The 15488-nt window shown below is 37.0% G+C and overlaps 1 protein-coding gene across 2 annotated transcripts in view; it reads left to right on the top strand.

Annotated features, from left to right (window-relative positions):
* The first annotated feature begins 703 nt into the window (after positions 1 to 703).
* Positions 704 to 15488, top strand: part of thsd7ba (thrombospondin, type I, domain containing 7Ba) — a 188484-nt gene continuing 173699 nt past the window's right edge. For both annotated transcript variants that reach the window (XM_017420752.3, XM_025006907.2), the window contains exon 1: positions 704 to 1119. The gene's annotated coding sequence lies outside the window, so the exon portion shown is untranslated. The remainder of the gene's footprint in view (positions 1120 to 15488) is intronic.

Here is a 15488-nt window from a genome sequence, read left to right as displayed (position 1 = left end):
TTCATCAAAATTGCCTTTTAAAAAACAACTAACCTAAGGACCATATATCTAAAAGCATTTTCTTTGTCTACATAAAAAAACATTATATTCTAAAGTATACTTTTCAGTAATAACTGATGTGTGAGTAGGCGTTATTACTCATAATTGCTCATTTCATTCAGTAATGCCACTTGAAATCATAAATTGATTTACGTCAAACAATGTGGTCACTTTGCCACCCACACATTTGAGAAGGTGGAAAACATAGCTAAACACCATTGGTGGTTAGTAAACTACTAACATCTAATATGGTTTGTTTACCACAATAATTTGTCAAAAAACTTGAGAGTGAAAAATAAATAAATGCAGTATTTATCTTGATCAGAGTCTTTTAAATGGGATTTTTAGTATTAATTGGGAGGAATTCTCTCCATGTCTAAGAAATAGTTAAAGGAAATCAATATGTATAGCTGGAAAAGCCAATTGTCATTTTATAGTTTTGGGAATCTTTTAAAAAGGGTTGAAAATATCTTTTAAAACAAGACATGACTGAAAGGGAAAGCAATTTTGAGCTGAAAGACAAATCCACTTCCTGCGACAATGGTGAAAAATGACAATGCACCTATAGAGAACCCCTCAGAGAATGAAGAGATGTGAAAGTGTTTAGCGAGAGAATTGAAGGAGGAATGAGAGGACAAAGGGAGGGAAAAAAAGACTTCTGTGCAGAAGAAAAAAAATATCAACGCGTGTGAGTTAAGTAAATGGATCTGAATACATGTGCAGAGGAAAGAAGGAGTGGGTGTGTTCTCTTGGAGACAGTGGGGATGGCTCATTAGGAAATCATACCTCTTAGCCAATGGTTTTTAAGAGCGAGGCAGATGTCATTTGACTGAGATGTACCACCTCCCAGAGCCAGCACATCCCCTTCAGTGTATCGGTGCGCTGTGTGAGAGCACAGCTATCACTGCTCTCTCCTCTCTGTCTGCGGTTCTCTCTCGGTGTCCACAGGCACTCTCTCGCCTTCTTCCCTCGCCTCCTCTCTTTGCTGTCCCCCCACCTCCTCCTCTTTCTCTGTGATTCTGCCCCACGGGGAGAGATAGGATCTGTTACACACAGCACCAGGTTCACCCAGGAGCCCAGGTAAGTCCCTTTCTGTTATTTGTTCACTTCAAACTGAGGGTCTAATACAGTGGAAAACAAAAAAACCCTGATTGCTTGCTTTTCAGGGTGTACAAATTGATTTCTCTACATTTGTAGTTTCTCCTCGCTCTGTTTGCCGTGATGAATTTGAAGTGGAGCTCTGACTGTTTCAAAAACTGAACAGTGGGTACCAACTTATTGTGAGGCACCTCAAATTTAATTTCATCAGAAGTGTATTTGTAAGTTGTGACACTAACAGCTTCAGAAATTTGACTTTCCGACAGTGAGTGAGGCATCCTCGCAAAGCTTTGCAGGTTACACTTTCAGCTATAAAAACAGATGGGGGCAAAAAAGAAGTATAGGGAGAAGGTATTTCTTTCGTCGGTCAAAGCCAGTGGTAGAAAGTGATTGAAGAGTTGCAGAAGCATGAGCTCAAGTGTTCACACATAAGCAGGTGACAAGCGGACTCTGTATTGATCTGAAGCTGGCATCCTCCCAGAACTAAGCTGAAGCTGAATCCACAGAGGCTTATCTAAGAGATTTTGTTTGAGTTACTATTATCAGTCTTTGACTGAAGCACGGGTTGTTCTCATCTTCAGACTCTCTGTAAGTCGAGGAAACTCATACGATTGAATAGATGTTTAATTACACTGGCTAATTGTCACAAGTTGCAAATCTGTCTGCACAGAAAACAGTAAAAACATTTGTTAGATCTAGTCTGCTTCTTGATGAAGAAAGCAAATGTTAGGTCACTGAGAAGGTTATGTGATAATTGCCAGTTAAAGATATTTAGCATTTATTAATATGTTTCCTTGTCAAAACTCCAAGCTTTTTAAATGTTGAATAATAAATAAACTTGTTAGGATTTCTTTGTTCTGTTCTCATTGAGAAAATGTGTAATTAACTTAGGGATTTCCCATGAGCAATGCTCGCCTTTTGAAGTTTAAATAAACAAAAAGGACAATGTAGTGTTCCATCTGAAATTCAGCGGCAAACACATTACTGTCACTTAGATCATGTCTCTTGGTGGTTTTGACAACTTTAGTGAGGCCTTGTGAGATAGCTTTTACTCCTGTGATTGATGTTTAATTATTGCAGAGTTGAAAGGTGGTCTGTGCTGATAAGTAATCTTTGAAGTTCATCTTTAGCTAACATTTTCTCAAGGACCAATGCCCCATCGGCCACGTCTGTGGTATAAGAATAATCATCACACTGATGAATTTAAATGAAATCTGAAAATAGCTCTGAGCAAAGTTGCGTTAGGTCTCATAAGTAATACAGCGGTGTGCTTATATTTCATTCATGACATAGTTTGCAGCACTCTCTTGGGCTGTGAAGAGAAACGAGAGAAATAGCTTTGTGATGTGAAAAGACACTAGTTGTTGAGGTGAGAGAACATCCAGACACACTGCAGTGGAAACATTCACAGCAGGGGCTGAAACTGCACTTTAATAGTGAGGACACACAGAGAAAACTTTCTCATTTCACCAGATAAGCAGCAGTCCACAGCTGTAGAGCCACTGTGTTGCAGTTTTGAGGGATTTATGCCATTTGGTGGGCACTGCAACCCATTCAGCACTGAAAAAGGAAAAAAAAAAAGCCATGATGTAGGATTTCCCGCAGTTATTAATGACACTTTTTTTTTTTACTTTGAGTTGCAGAAAACATCAACTTAGAGAAGTATTGCTTTAGTCACGCTGTGCAGTGTACATATTGCAGGGAATGTAGTGTACAATTTCTTGATATAAAACAAAGCATGATCTTATCTGGAGCTAAAAGAAGCTGCCTCAGCTACTTGCCTGACAGAGTCTCTGTCATTAACCCAGCACTCAGCCAGAGACCTGCAAAAATATCCGCAATTTGAGGAAATTAGAGTTGGAGAAATGGGAGACCCGGTGCCTTTTCTGTCCACTGAGGGTTCTGTGCTGACAGCTACACTCCGTCTTTCTTTTTTCCGCTTGGTTGTGAGCTGCCCCAGGTGTGACAGGCAGCCGGAGTAATGGGGGACGTTTGACAGATGCATATTTCCAGCCTTGAAAGGTTCGTATAAAGAAGATAGACGGCACGGATTCAGACTGAGCGTGGGACAAACTGTTGGGCTGTAAATCACCTCAATGAGTGTGCCACCTTCCCCTTCGATTGATCTGTCACGTGACTTCTGCGACCCTTCCAACGTGCTAATTGCATCCCAACCTGATTATTGATTGAAATATAAGGGAGGGGGGCATATTGGATAGAAGGCAGCAGGATCTGTGTCGCACTCAGTGAGGCAGGTGGTCGAGTTACTGGCAGCGTGACCCTGCTAGTATGAGTAATCAGTGATTTGATTTCAGAAAATGAATATTTTGAATCAGAACCATGGCTTGTGTGTAGAGTGTGTGTGTTGAACTAATATTGGAGGCTTTTTGTAGTAATTAATCTTTTATAAGGTTATCAGGGCACACAACCCGGAGCCAAAGCATAAGGATTACATTACAGTTTGTACAGTAGAGAGCAGTGTTTCTTGGCAAATAGACTTCATCTGACAGTCAGTCTGTTTAAAAAAAAAACAATGGAAGGATGAGTTCTTCAGTTTATAGCAGTCCATCCTATACACCTATTGGGTTTAAAATATTAGTATAATTTTACTCTACAGATCTGATTCTAGCCTTTATATCCTCCTAATGCTCTGAGGTTGATGCTACTTGTATGGCATGATAAGAGGGTGGCAAAGTAAGTTTTTCTCTTTAGCTGGTGTAAAGTTTTCAGTCATTTTCTTGTGTTGATATGTTATTATTTGAACAAAGGTGGAATGGCAGAGGATCATCTTCTGGGGCTGTGAATTTCATGGCTCTTCATTCAACGGTTGTTGAGATATTTTAGAGCAAAAATGTACTTAAGAGGTCAAAAGCAAGACTGTTTGCATTGAAATAAAAGGGATCTTTAAGACTAAGTCTTCAATCAGCAAAAGCATGCAGACTTGTAGAACTTAATATAAAATTTTACACATATAAGAGTTATTTTAAATACCCTATAACATAAAGAATAGAAAAATGTGTGAAGCATAAAGAATGTGTTATACTCTTTTAGACTTATCTTCAGCTTGTATCTAGACTTATCTTTCTCTTGCCACTGATACATTTTTTTTCTGTAATCATTTACACATCACCCACTCGATCTGCCACACATGTAAGAGGCTGCAGCTGCAGGTTCATCCCAAAACTGGCTTTTCCTGGAGCATTCAAAAGACTGTTTAAATATAAATGAAACAGAACCAAACAGCACGCTATGAAAGTTAACGTTACACAGAATCTAACCAGCTCTGTATTCTAATAACAATTGTTCTAATTTAAGCCATGTCAGGTTTGTGCAAATCGTTGCTCATGAAGCCTAAAAGGCAACAAGAATTATGTTTTTTTTAAGAAAAAAATCTATTATTCATTGCCAATAACATGCGTTATAAATTATTTTTAGGTCTTTACAAAAGTAGTGACATAAAAAATTAAAAAGAAAGAAACTTCTTTAATCTCATTCTTTCTTTTATTGCAACTTGTATGTCAATAATTTATTACTTAAAAGTTTATCATTTTAACAAGCCTAATTGCTTGTAGCTTATGTCAGTAACCAAAAAAAAAAAGAAAGATCATTAAAAAAATTACTGAAACATCAAATGTTGGATATACATATTGAAAAGACAAACAAACAAACAAACAAAACCTTCCTAATTCTTCTTATCTTAACAGCAGTCTACTATAAGAGTTTATAAAACTGCCATTTATTTAGCCAGCACAGATTTTACACCGTCTTTGGCAATCCGTCTAATGCATATAGTATTACTGCATCAATCATAGGCATTTTATCTGATTATAGCTTTCCTGGCTAAATCTTTTGCAATGCAAATGTGTATAAATTTTGCAAATCTTTGTGGTACAAACCACTTTCAAATAAAAATTATGACTTTATTTTTCTGTGAAGCAACTTGTTTTTAGAGCAAATTTAATGGTACAGTTGGTCACGAAACGTGAACAGGTGTCCTTGGTTAGAAATAGCATTTTATAGAACTTTTGTTTAAGAGCAATCTTTGATGCTAAAACACACACATAAGGGCCAAATGTTAAGTGCATACATATTTAGCACTAAGGACCATCTGTATACAGTGGTGTAAAAAGTGTTTGCCCCATACTTGATTTCTTACTCTTTTACACGTTTATCACACCTAAAGAAATGTAAATATTAGACAAAGATAACACAAGTAAACACAAAATGCAGATTTTAAATGAAGATCTTTATTATTAGGGAAAAATCCAAACCTAAATGGCTCTGTGTGAAAAAGTTAACTGTTAAAACTTAAATTAACTGTGGTTTATGAGTTTATTGTCTCTCGCCACACCCAGGCCTGATTACTCCCACACCTGTTCTCAATCAAGAAATCACTTCAATAGGACATGCCTGACAAAATGAAGTAGACTAAAAGATCCTCAAAAGCTAGACATGCTGCAATCTGAAGAAATTCAGAAACAAATGAGAAACAACATAATTGAGATCTTTTAGTCTAGAAAAGGTTAAAAAGCCATTTCTGAAGCTCTGGGACTCCAGCAAACCACAGTGACAGCCATTATCCACAAATGGCAAAAACATGGAACAGTGTTGAACCTTCCCAGGAGTGGCCGCCCGCCCAAAATTACCCCAAGAGCGCAGCGACGACTCATCCAAGAGGTCACAAAAGACCCCACAACAACATCCAAAGAACTGCAGGCCTCACTTGCCTCAGCTAAGGTCAGTGTTCATGACTTCACCATAAGAAAGAGACTCTGCAAAAATGGCCTGCATGGTACAGTTCCAAGACGAAAAACACTGCTGGGCAAAAAGAACATACAGGCTCATCTCAGTTTTGCCAGAAAAAAATCTTGATGATCCCCAAGACTTTTGGAAAAATACTCTGTGGACTGACAAGACACAAGCTTAACTTTTTGGAGGTGTATGTCCCATTACATCTGGCATAAAAGTAACACGGCATTCCAGAAAAGGAACATCATACCAACAGTGAAATATGGTGGTGGTAGTGTGATGTTCTGGGGCTGTTTTGCTGCTTCAGGACTTGGAGGACTTGCAGTGGTAAATGGAACACAGAATTTTGTTGTCTACCAAAAAATCCTGAAGGAGAATATCTGGCCATCTGTTTGTGACCTGAAGCTGAAGCAAACTTGAGTTGTGCAGCAGGACAATGACCAAAACATACCAGCAAGTCCACCTCTGAATGGCTTGAAAAAACAAACAAAATGAAGACTTCGGAGTGGACTAGTCAAAGTCCTGACCTGAATCCATATGAGATGCTGTGGCATGACCTTAAAAAGGCGGTTCATGCTTGGAAACCCTCCAATGTGTGTAAATTACAAAAATTCTGCAAAAATGTGTGGGGCAAAATGTACTCACTGCAATGTCATGAAGACCGGTCAAAAAAACCCAAAAAAAACCCATCATCCTTTTTTTTTTTTTTACTCATTTCAATGAATAACATGTCCTTAAATTAAAAAGTTTGTGAATGGCTGCCAACAACCACAGGCTTTTGTTTACATATAGAAACAGCCAAAGTGACTGAAAAAAAGTCAGCAACAGCGACACCTATGGAAAAGCTGTTTGGAAAGTCTGACAGTAACACAATATCATGCAGATATTTGTGCAACACATGAAATGAAACTGTAGTACTGACTTCTGCTACACCAACAATCTGTTGGGGGTTCCTTGTTATCATCTAATAGCTAATCACTTTTTGTGAAAAAGCATGTGCTAATTGAGAAAATACAATGTAGGCTTAACATCAAACAGGTGTTATAAAAAGACATTCAGTAGGAGAAATCTTTTCTTGAACGGCTGCCATCAATAGAGCCAAATTTGTGCTTTAAAATATGCACTCTGTAGGAAGCAAAGTGAGATATGATGTGTTTTCTCTTTCACAGGATAACTGGCGCTTCCAATTCTGAGCATGGCCTTAATCCCATTTACTCAGCTCAAATGCAGGTCCAGTGAAAATTATGCCACTTTACTTTGAATTGCATCAGCTTTTTGTGAATCAACATTTTGAATCCCAAACGGTTAAAAGCATTTCAAGATACTGAGACCTCCAGCACCAACAACAATCTCATAAAATAGCTGTCACAATGTTATATTTTTTTCATTACACAAATACTGTGACCATTTACATTGATAGTATTGATCTTTTGACAACATTTATAATTAATTAAAGAATGAAAAAAACTAAACAAAACTTTTTTATGTGAATTTAGTATGTTTTATTTACACTCTTTGTATAATTCTCATGGGTCACAAACTGAACTGATTCCCAACTATCCTTGTTCCAGAAGCACCATTTGTTTTAGTTGAAATGTGTCCAACAAATGTATGCTTCCAAGCTTTGTTTTCATCGACATCCTTTTAGGTATACGCACTGATTCCCTTACATTAATGTATTAACATTTCCTCATTTTCTAGCAACTTTAACTTAAAGTACAGGTCAAAATTATCTGCAGAAATTAAAAGTCACACCTGAAACCAACCCAATGCTGTTTTCCTGATGTGTCAGCTCCACAGAGGGAACATCCTCTCATCACATGGGAATCCTCCTGTGCAAACATACTGCACGGAAAGAGCATGAATAATAATCAGAGCTTTAATAGGCAGCACATTATTTCAGGGTAACATGCTTTAGGATTAGTGAAATGTGCAGCATAATAGTAGTGAAATAAATCTGTTAATTTTATGAGCTACAGCTCTTTTGATTTTCACATCTATTTGCCCTTGAGGTATTAAAATTCTAGTGAACATTTAGTCTCACCACACAAATTTTAATGACTGTGGAGCTTAACACACTAATAATAATCATCCCTGGAAACATGGTTTTGTTTCAGGCTGAGTTCTACTTTCCTTTAAGAAAACATCAGATGGGGCTCACCAAGTGATTAACCATGATCGCAGTGAACAGAGATTCCTTGATCTAATTACTTCAGCTGACATAGGGCAGTAAAGCATCAAACTGACAACTGATGAAGGTCAAATCACAGAAGATTGAGCTTTAGTTACCTTTCTTAATTAAGAATGATTTTGTTGTGAGATTGTTTGAAATTATGTTAGTCAAGCAGCACATTTTTTATCAATGTATCAAACCTAACCTGCATTAGTTCAATCAGATAAAAATCCCTTACATGAATGGTATTTATAAACTCATTTATAGCCATTTCCACCTTTTTCTTACTTTGCAGTGTAGACATAGATGAATCCACTTACGGAAATCTTCCTCAGAGGAAACCTATTTTAGGCATTAGCATTGACATGGTTCATGATGATGATTTCATGGTCTCATCCCTCTTCACATCAGCCTAATGGAGGGCAGAATGGAAGCTAATATTTGGGCAGAAGAATCACAATGCTGTTCTGGGCTTTTGCTACTTCACATTGCAACCCAGAACACAAAACACTTTTTTTTTTCAATGTCTATTGAATTTGCCGACCCCCAACACCCCAACAGTTTTCAATTACATTAGCCCGTACCCCAAACCCCACTTGGAATACAAATGTAGGCGCTTGAACAAGCTTTATCTCGAGGGTCTTTGCCAAGTAGCCAGCTTATTTGTCTGTTGCTCTTTCCAACTTGCCACACAAGTTGTTCTTTGAGTGTCAGACAGCTGAAGGAAGCTGTCACAAAACCTGGTCAGCCTCCTGATGGCCCACTGGCCTTTAGTTTGGATCCCTTGCTTCCATCACCTCCATTAACTTTGGATCACCGGCTATATTCTCTAAATCAACCTTGCGCATAATAGAATTAGAGCAGCAATACACTTCCTTCTCAATGGTCAAATGAGTGTTTTTGTTCACCTGCTGTACAGACCTTCTGTCTCAATTGGCGTCTTTTTTCTTTGTTATTCTCCTGATGTTTTTGAGGTGTCAGCAGTAATTACATCTAATGAGAGAAAGGAAAGGAGTTGTTCACCTGAAGCAAACACATGACCTCAAGTGAAAAGACTCTAGCCATTGCTCTGATTAAAATGTGCAGCTAAGGTCAGTCAAATCTGATGGGATGCCACTTTAAAATTGAAGATTAGCAGTGCTTTTCGATTCAACCATGTGTCTGTGGCTTATGAATGTGGAAAGAAATTATAATAAACATGAGTGAATGTCACAAGTAATGACTTGCAAGTGAAAGGTACATAACTCAAGACTCAATGACGTACACTTGACAGGTGAGAGGTCGGACTGATCCCCTCTGGAGGTGCTTAAGAGCTTCTTTAATGATACTGCTAAGTCTTGTCTAATTTATTATGACAAGCAGCCATCTTAAAGTGGTAATCATAAATGAGATGGAAAAATGTCAAAATTAAATCTCAAAGGCTCCATAAAATAAATGCCTGATAATTATGCATGCAAAACAGTAAATGTCTTCCATAAGACTGTTTGTGTTCCTATCATTGGTGACTAATCCAGACAATGAAATTTTATTGTTCTTGGAGTACTGGAACATATCATTATAAAAGCTTTATCAACATTAATAAAATGTAGGTCTCTAATAATTTACAGTTGTAAGAAATGGCTATAAAAAATAGTATAATGAGTCCACATCCAACAGAAGATGCACAGTGTGGTTCTTGTCAGCCAATCACCAGCTGGCTGGCGTCACTTGAGTACTCTTAACTGTGGTGAAGTGGTGCATGGTGTTTGGAGGAAGGACCCCAATGCAGGAGGCAGAAAATTGCAAGAACCAAACAGGCCTTAATTAACTTTAAAAAAAACTGAGGGTGCTTTAGAACTATGACAGGTAATACAACAAGTCCAAAACAGAACCTGTTTATGAATCCAAAAGTGATATATTTTAACAGGTAGAGCAAACTAGATAGCAGACAGACTGCTAAAGAAACAAAAACAAACAGACAAAACAACAACAACAAACAAAAATAGAATGACAAGTTGAAATAATGAAGAAATATACAAATGCAAAATAGAAGGTAGAGTAAAACAAAAAATAACAGACTTTCAAAATAAAATGGGAGCTAAAGATGGAACATTAAAGGAGAACATTAAAACCAAACTCAAACCAAAAAGGCATTAAATCAAGACACCAAAAGAACAAATCAAACCTTACAGATCATTGTGGGTTTAAACCCTGGTTGGACCTGGGGTCTTTCTGTGTGGAGTTTGTATGTTCTTCTCATGTTTGTGTGGGTTTTCTCCGGGCACTCTGGTTTCCTCCCACAGTCTAGAAACATGCATGTTTAGGCTGCCTTCAGGCCCAGGACTCCCTTGAAAAAGAGATCTGTGATCTCAGTGGGATTTGCCTGGTTAAACAAAGGTTAATAAATATACAAAAGTATCTTTGGTGAGTATGCAGTCAAGGAAAAAGAACATAAAGGTTGGGAAGCTCCTTTGTCCCCAAAACAGTTTCAGTTGAGCCAAATTAAATTATTTTAATTCATAAAAAATAACAAAGTACTTTGGTTTTGACTAAAATGCAGCCTACTATAAAACCACATCATAGTTTTCACATCGTGCCCAGTCTTCTGCATGCTTTAACCAGATGTCATCCTTTGCTGGAGTGAGAAAGTGTCTGACAAGGACAGTCTCCTGTTGTGTGCTGCATCTTTAAAAATAGCCTAAAGTTTTTGGCACTGAGCTCAAAGTCTGCTTGTCCTTTGATGCAAGTTCCAAAAAAGGCTCACATTGTGTACAGCGCCAATTAGATGTTTGGACACGCCCACTGTTTAATTGTAAACAATTATGTCCAAACTTTTGACCGATATTATATTTGGTCTGATCTTTACAGCTGAGTGCTTTCCTTGTTTCAGGAAATATTACACACATGTGCAGTGTTGAGTGCATTTCTTACAGTGTATGATCAATTGCAGCCCTTTTTGCAGATGTGTGTATTTTTAGCTTTAAGTAATGTATATGATACTCTTAAAATGCAAAAAGAAAATGTTATTAATTACAACAATGCATTTTGTTAAGAACAACAGTAGAATTAGTAATGCTTGGACATTTGGCTACACTTTTTGTTGCAACAACCAAGGTTTTGTTTTAAAGATCCCTCAAAAGTCATTTATAAATGCCTTTGGTGTCACTTTACTTGAAATTTGCCACATACATAAAGGTCTGAATTTTAAGTCTTGACAGTAATGTTATATGAGGCTCTTTATAGTTTGTGTTATTTATAACTACTCAGCTTTTATACACAAAGCGGTGCATATAAATTTATTGGTCCACTTTGCACTGCCTGTGTTGCATTTATTAATTAACTCCTAATTGCCATCAACATTTCTGTTACTGTATCACTATAAGTAAACAGACAAACACACCCACACACATATGCCCACTTAATCCCATTAACAACCCTCACATATTCTGACTTTGGAAACATTTTAAATAACATAATTTTAATGATAATAAGAAAGTTACAAAAGTCCTGTTTTCTGAAAACCCCTTTATTTTTTGTTTGTTTTTTGTTTTTTGCTGCAGTTTTTCTTACTGAAACCTTTCTCAATGTCCTGCTTTTTACATGTGTGTAACGACATGCACACATTCGTTTTTAGGTTTTCAGAATTTCACATCCATATTATAAAATGTAGGAGAAACTTTTGTGGGGCAATAAATATTTTCCGAACTACAAAGCCTAGTTTAATATTTACATTGTTACAACTTATTTGAATTTAAATTATTTATGGCTACTTCTTTAAATACCAACATAGTCTTTCACTCAGAAGTATTTGCTACCCGACTGTCAAGCTAATAGATACAAACAACTTAGAGACATTTTTAACACTTAGCTATCATGTTTAATTATTTAGTAAGTAGTGAAATACTTGGGCATTAACAAGATTATTATTGCATGGATGCAGTTAAGGCTAAAAGGATGGTGTATGAAGCTGTAGCAAAGACAGTAAAATTATGCCTCATGTGAAGCCAGTTTATGTAAGAAATCTGATCAACATCACGTAAACATCCTTCCTGTCTATTTGAACAGTGTGATGCTTTTGTTTACCGGTGTTTTCTATTTATTGCTGTTTTAGTCCTGTGTGGATGAGCTGCCGAGAGGATCAATTTTTATCGATCACATTTCACCCTCATGCCCTGATACCCAAGGCGCGAGAAGCAGTCTTTTTTGTGATGGCCCTTTGCTCTCCACAGTGGATGCCTGTTTTGAAAGGCCGCCTGTTGATGTGTTTTGCACTTTACAGGAGTAGATCCCGTGATAGTTCATTATTTTATTATTCTCACACCTGCCACAGCAGGACATGAGATGGATTTCTGCATCCACATATTCAGTGCAACTGCATTCAGTTTCACTTCTCTTTTGCATCTAATTAGGACAGGCTGTGTGCCTCTAAACAAACAATGGGATAATGACTGGCGCTGGCTGGTTGTTCTATGTTGAAGGCCTCCTGGCCAAACACCAGAGCCTTGAAGTAGGAATCCCTACTTACACAAAATGTGGTACAGAAATGACTGCCAGGTCCTGCTGATGCCGGCTGGTAGATATACACATCTTCTTATGGACTGTTAGTGTTTATTTCTTAGTGTTTTAGATGCTATATATTTTGATGAATTTTAAGAAAGATGATTTTGAGATGTAGTTTATATGTGGTTTATATTTCACAACTAAAACATGTTATTAGACACTCTCTGCTTTAAATATATATAACAAAATGTACATGGCATACTATGTTCTAAAACATTTACATAACTGTTTTAGTTTGAATGTAAAAAGTTACATTTTAGAGCATATTTTGTTAGTTTTCAGTTCCAAGTTGTCATGCAATAAAAACAATGATTCTGTTAATCTGTTCTCTGCTAATCAATTTCAGTAATTTTGGCTAATCAAAAATAATTTTGACATTTAAGAGGCAAATCATTCAGCGATTGTTTATTAGTACAGGTTCAAGCTCTACTGACAATGATTTATGAGTAAAATGGGGTTTCTCTTCCTTTAATGCAAAACTGGCCATAAAAAAGATGCAGAGAAATGTTGAAGTCCTATGTCATTGTGTCAGCAATCCACACACTGTCAAAGCAAAATTCAATAAGTTTTATGGAAATGTGAGGATTAGACCCCCCCTTTCAAATATGAAGCCCCCTGGATTGTTCCTGAAATAGCTGTAGTCCTTAGAGCAAACCTTTTCAAAGATTTAGAAATCCTTCATTTTTTAATCCGACATCATAACTAAAAACTCAAAAAAATAAAATAAATGAACAACTGAATCAAAAATGCTACTTTTGGGTACATGCAAAGCTAGTTTTCAAAGGCTATTTTTAAACAATATTTGTCGGTATCTTCACCAGAAACTTGGTTATCTGTCTTACACATGAGTATAAATAATGATTAAAGTCTGACCATGAAACTGTAAGAGTTTAGAGTCATACATCTTGCCCTGTACAGTTTTATTTCTACTGTTGTAAACTGATGGTGACAAAATTGGATTTACTTTAGGAGTTTTATCAAAACCCAGTGCAGGTTCATAAACAAGTGCAAGTGCAGCAAAATTCTTTGGAAACTCGTGAAGCAGGTGTGATTTTTAATAATCTTTCAACACTTCACAGTGAAATAAAATGGACAGTGGCCAATTGAATGGTGCTCTTACCTTTTAACTGTTTCACCAGGAACAGATTCCTGTGTAATTTTGCCAACAAAGACACCCTCAGCTGCAAAATACTAATTTTAAATAGAAAATTAAACAACATTACCAACAAAATGCAGGCTGTTTAATTTTAGAAAAAAATATTGTGATGACACCATATAAGGTTACTGAATTCCACCATTAAACACAGGCCTTTATTTAATGGTGTTTTCCTTTTTTTGGTTCTCAGGTTCTTTATGACTTTATCTGTAGTGCAAGATTTGTGCATCCACTTTCCAATTTAAGATCTCTCTCATTGCAACAACCGCAGGTGTAACTGGTCTAAGTATTTGATCTTCTAAAACTAACACTGTGTATATACAGCAACATACACCATCTCATCCACCCTTTCAATTGTGAGTATATGAATGATCCTGATGCTACTGGGCATATGCTGCCAAAATTTGAAGGAAATGAAGAGAAGGCTTTCTCCTCTGTCAATACCCAGATAAAATGTTGTCAACGCCTTGTCACTTGGAGTGGTGTTCATTGTTTTATGCTTTGTGGTTAAAGTTCAAGACTGGGTATCTTCCGTTAACTCAAAGCAGTGGTTGCTCAAAGTCCCATTTTTATGGAGATATTGTTTGATCTTTGATCTATTTTCTGTGTGTAAGATGTGACTCCTTTGCAATTTCTAATGCTGTACCCATTGTGGTCTTCACCCAGTTCAGTTCTGCCACAATGCCATGCGCCTTCTGATGTTGTGAAGGGAAACTGAAGCTTGACAGAGACCATTTGTTTCATGTTGTACATTGTTACCAACATCATCATGAACAAAAACACCCTTTGTGAAGTTGTCTTAGTTGTTTTCAACATCCAATTCAACAACATCAACCTTGGATTTAGACAGAAAATTATCATTTCCATGACAGCAGTTGTCTTTATTGTAAAAGCAGCAGGGATCCCACCCCCTGAAGGAGTGACCAGCCTCTTTGTTTTGATTGTGGTTGGTATATTAGTGAAAGATGTGTTTCTCTTGGTGGTTATAGAATGATTGTTGTTCCACTGTAACTGAAATCCTGGGAGACTGCAATGATGTTGCAGTTGTTAATCATGTGGCACAAAGGAAGCTGGTCGATTCAGGACTGAAAATGATGAGGATAAATAAAGACACCAGTGAGGTTCTTCTGGTTCAGTAAGACCTAAGTCCTCTACAGCAGCCAGGAATGTGACAATGACAACTACTTCCTTATGCCAGTGCTTCCACAATGGAGCTGATTTGCAGTGATGCGTTCACTGACTGAATATCAAGTCAGTCGAGCTTAAAATCGAACAGTTCCGATGACCGACCAAGCAAATGGTGTATCTCTATATATGAGATCAATCACGCAGATATTTGACATGCTCACATGTTTAAAACAGAATATTCAGCATTTATATTTTATTAAAAACAAAAAAAAATGTTAACAGACTGTTGGCAGCTTCTCTCTTTCTCTCTCAAATTAAAGCCTAATAAAGCTGTCATTGACTTTCATTGGTTGTGGATCATTTTTGTCCAGAAGCATCAGCTTTGTTACACAGAAACATCAGGGTATACCATTATTATGACATAAGGCTCTTTAAAAAAGTGAATATACTATGTGCCTCATAAGTGAAATTGATGAATTCTAAATTGGTTGGACTTGTTTTATTGACAATATTATATCCTTGTGTTATTTATTCATTAATTTCATTTACACAACAGCTGCTGTAAATATCAAGCCAGCTCCATTTATGCCAACATTTTGACTGATC

This window comes from Kryptolebias marmoratus, linkage group LG6, assembly GCF_001649575.2.
Source record: "Kryptolebias marmoratus isolate JLee-2015 linkage group LG6, ASM164957v2, whole genome shotgun sequence".
Lineage (NCBI taxonomy): Eukaryota > Metazoa > Chordata > Actinopteri > Cyprinodontiformes > Rivulidae > Kryptolebias > Kryptolebias marmoratus.
Note: the sequence above shows the minus strand (reverse complement) of the source record. Positions and strands in the feature narration are given on the sequence as shown.